Genomic DNA, 4980 nt, shown 5'->3' with positions numbered 1-4980 from the left:
GTAACTTCAAGTAGCAGGCAGGTAAAAAAGGTAAAGGTTCCCCCGCACATGCGTGCTAGTCATTTCCGACTCTAGGGGCCGGTGCTCATCTCCGTTTCAAAGCCGAAGAGCTAGTGTTTGTCCGAGGACGTCTCCGTGGTCATGTGGCCGGCATGACTAGACGCCAAAGGCACACGGAACGCTGTTACCTTCCCACCGTAGTGGTCCCTATTTTTCTACTTGCATTTTTACGTGCTTTTGAACTGCTAGGTTGGCAGAAGCTGGGACGAGTAACAGGCGCTCACTGTTACACGGCACTCAGGATTCGACCCGCCAAACTGCCGACCTTCTGATCGACAAGCTCAGCGTCCTAACCCACTTATATACTGCTTCATAATGCTTTACAGCTCTCTAAGTGGTTTACAGTCAGCGTATTGTCCCCAAACAATCTGGGTCCTCATTTTACTGACCTCAGAAGGATGGAAGTCTGAGTCAATCTTGAACTGGTCAGAATTGAACTTTTGGCAGAGGGCTGCAATATTGCATTCTAACCACTGTGGCACCATGGAATGACTGTTCTACCTAAAGCAGGGGTAGGCAACCTCGGCTTTTTTATGACTCATGGACTTCAACTCCCAGAATTCCTGAGTCAGCATAGCATAGCTGACTCAGGAATTCTGGGAGTTGAAGTCCATGAGTCATAAAAGAGCCGAGGTTGCCTACCCCTGACCTAAACTGAAGAATGAATGTGGGTTTCCAGAGGGAATATACAGGGGAGAAAAGGTGATTACAGGTAGTCTCTGATTTACAGTTCATTTAATGACAGAAGTTACAACGGCACTGAAGTGACTTATGACTGTTTGCCGCATCCCCATGATCACAATTCAGATGCTCAGCAACTGACTCATTTATGATAGTTGCAAGGTCCCGGGATCATGTTATCAACTTTTGTGATCTTCTGACAAGCAAAGTTAACGGGGAAGCCAGATTCATTCAACAACCGTGTTACTATCTTAATAACTGCAGGGATTCACTTAACTGTGGTATGAAAGGTTGTAAAATGGGGCGAAATTCATTTAACTATCTCGCTTAGCAACAGAAATGTGGGCTCAATTGTGGTTGTAGTTGAGAACTACTTGTATTCAGGTATGGAATAGATGCACTATGTTAGGAAATCATGTTAGTTTTTTACAGTGCTAGCAGAACTATTGCCTTACTTCCTTTAAAAGCAAACTATTTTCATAATTTTCCAAGTCTTCTTCATAAAAAGGACTGAGTTCTGCCAAAGGAAACAGATCTCAAAATAAGGGTTGCTTCCATAGTGGGGTGCAAAGCAGCTTAGAGGGAAGTGGTAAAATCGGAGATAACAAGAGGCAGTGCATTGTACTGATTACGGTGCTGAGCTGGGACCAGGGAGACTGAATTCACAGCCATAGCAGCTCACTGGGAGTAGTCACCGTCTCTCAGTCCAACCTAATTCACAGGTTGCTCTTCTGAGAATGAAAATAGAGATCTTCATGTGAGCCCCTATGAAGTAGAGAAAAAGCAGGCTAGACACTGAACAAATGTTTATCAGGGTTTTTTTGCCACTATAATGCATAAACGGGTGGCATATATTAAAATCTTCAATGATAGGAAGATCTGAAGAAGCCAGGCATTGTGAAGACCCCTGAGTTAAAAGACAAGTCTTAATACAATTCAGGATTTTTAATGATGGGAATTCTGCCTAGCACACATGCTGTGATGCTGGTGGATAGAAGGATGTTGCCTGTAACCTTTAGAAAAAACAGTTACTTTTAACATAAATCCAATCAAGATTCAACTTTGCAGAATTCAGCTTTATTTACATATTCAATATTTAAAAAGCATAATTAAAACACATTTTAGTTTTCTCCAATTTTTAAATGTGCAGACTAAAAAAATCATGGTTCCTGTACACTACAAATAAAACCTGAAAAAAATTCACCTTACTTAGGACAGGAGTGACTGCATTTATTTATAATATATACATCCACACCTATCAACTCAATTAAATATTCCTTTTTCAGACATTGTCAATGCCATTTACAGATAACTGAGACTGCCCCTCTGAGAGGCAAGTGACTGACTACACAATCCTAAACATTTATTTGGAAACAGGCAGGTCTATCTTGCCAGTTTGAAAAGAACAGACTTACAAATTATTCAGACTCAAAAGCTGAAGCTGGCTGGGGGGGGGGGGCTGCTCCATGAGCCCTTTCCCAAGCTGCCCCAATTCCTAAATGACTTAACTTTTTGAAAAGGTTCCTCCCAGGTCCCGGGAGGCTTAGAAAAGTTTTAAGATACAGAAATGAGCAACCAACTTGCCATGCTGCCTAATACACAGTTTGAACCTAACATTTGTGTTCATACAAAGGTTTCAGCAAAGATATTGTAGCAAGATATTAAAGGGCACTTCCAGGATGTGTTGACTGCTCCTAGTAACTCTTTGCATTACGGTTCCAAAAGTAATTGAAAAGTCTTCAAAAGTTTTAAGGAATTTATCCTTTACCATAATCAAATATTCTTGGAACTCTGTAGCATAGCTTTCTCCAATCGGTCTGTTTCATCTCTCATAATTTCTAGTTGTCATTGAATTTGGCCACATTGGCTGGGTTTGATGTGAAGTAACAACACCAGATTGAGGGAGCCTGGCATAGCCTGCACATTGCTACTTTCTAGTATACTTTGGTATTTACAAATCCTGTCAATCCACTTTGACTTCTGCAGGTATCAGAAGCCGCCATCCAAGGCTTTAATTGGGCTATTCAGGGATGTGCATTAAAAAAAAAGGCAAGGGCATATGTAAATAGTCCTTAGCATGAATTTTCCAAGCACCGAAAATGTCCCTTTTAGTGAGACAAGATTTTACTTATTTACAAAAATAAGCTGCTTGTTGAATCTGAGATCTAAAAGCCAATCTTTACAACCTTTACAAGCTAGCTCTGGGTTCTAGTTGACTGTTTTGCTTTGGGGGAATTAGAGAAATTTTACAACACACTCAAAGCCAAGTACACACACTGGGATTTCCAATTACATATATACAAGTGCAAGTGCCCCCCTCCCCGAGCATACATACACACATGCACTGTTATCCTACCAGTCACCTCCTCCTAAGAAAAGTATGAGAATAGATGGTACACCTAAAATTAGTATATCAAGCGGGCCCAGAGTAAACGCAATAATCCACATATTGAATTTCAATATACATGAAATTTGCTTGAAACATTTTTTTAGACTCGAATGTATGCGCTCTCATCAAATGTAGGACAAAGTCATGCCTCACGCTGCTCCCTTCTCTTGGCTCTAATTGGGCTACAACTACTCAAAACTAAAATATTTCACTAGGACTGCACCAGTTACAACCAACACCCTGTTATTAAGTGAGATTGCCTCTCACTGCTTTGAAGAATCTATGGAGAGAAAATGAATCTCTGTCCAACCTGACAGTGGGAAAGGATACAAAGGGACAACATGTGACAAGAAGCTGTAACTTACTGGCTCTTACTGCTTTATATTGTCTTTTGGGCATTCCTAGTTCATTCAATCACCTGTCTCAGCAAGCCTCTTAAAAATCAAAACGGTTATCAGCTTTGCATTGTTGCACCATCAATGAGACGGGAATGTTTAATCGATGCTAGAAAAAGGCAAATAGACTAGACAATTGGCACTTTATGTTCCCAAGTGAACTATTGTAACATAGGAACCTGCTCTTAACTGGTCCCACACTGGATGAGATCTCAAATTATTATATTCTTTTATCATACATTTATAAAAAAAACCCCCACAAAGTATACTCACTCTCTTTGGGCAAATGGACTTTTGGTGTGGAAGTTACTTCACACATGTAAGAATTACATCCACTTTTAAATTTTGGGATCTTAATGTCCTTCTCAAAAACAAATTAGCCATTTTTGTTTTATAAATCAATCTTCCCCCATTTTGTCCTGGTTTCCTACTCAAATTGTATAGAAATAATTTTCATTTTGTTTCTATTTAGTGGCCAGGCATGCTCATGTAAGTCCAAGTCTCATTGTTTTGTTCTTCTACAGCACATATCTTAAAAAAGAGAAAAGTTCGGGCCCACTTTCTTCCGTTTCCCATCTGTTTTCATTGCTTTAGTATTATGAAGAGAGGGACGTGGAGAAGGCAGAATAGCTTGGAAGGAAAATAGTGCCCCCCCCCGTGGTATAATCATTCCAGACCTTACGAAACCCTTTGGGAACAGATCAAGGCCAGAGCAACTCACCCTTACTAGCCCCTGCAACTTCCCGTATTGCAGCCTTCGTGAGGGTCTATTACAGAATGCAGACCTTCTTTTCCAATTGCATATAGCACAGGTGGCTTCCTTTCATCCAGAGCTGCATTCTCTTTTCCACATCCAGGTTAGGAAACTTACATGTCTTTAGCTTCCTTTTGCTCAAGGAGAGCACAGTTTTAAGAAAACCAAATGGAGACCCTAAAATGGTGTGCATATTTTGCCTTCCTACCATTAGCAGGGTCCAGTCAAATTAAAAAAAAACCCCAAAAAACTGGGCAAGGTATTTGGCTCCTGTCTAAGACTTGCTTTCTTGTATAAGCTAAGGGCCTCCGTCTTACCTGGGCAACCCAGAAACATGATTACAAACTCACAAGAGCATAGTGGACATATCACAGACTTTTGCTGAAGATCTCAGCTAATCATAGTGCAAGAGAAAGAGCACGTTGCTCCAATTTCAATACCCAGGAGAAGAATTCTTGAGGCAAAAAGTAAGTATCATCCACAGCAGGAAAGATAGTATGAAGATTATTACGAAGAGACAACATAAACAATTCAGCACAATATACACAAATTATACCCAAATCTGACATCAGGATAGACCAGGGGTAGGCAACCTTGGCTCTTTTATGACTCATGGACTTCAGCTCCCAGAATTCCTGAGTCAGCTATGCTGACTCAGGAATTCTGGGAGTTGAAGTCCATGAGTCATAACAGAGCCAAGG

Source organism: Vipera berus (genome assembly GCF_964194415.1).
Source record: "Vipera berus genome assembly, chromosome: 1".
NCBI lineage: Eukaryota > Metazoa > Chordata > Lepidosauria > Squamata > Viperidae > Vipera > Vipera berus.
The sequence above is the reverse complement of the archived record's forward strand: the minus strand, read 5'-3'. Positions refer to the sequence as shown.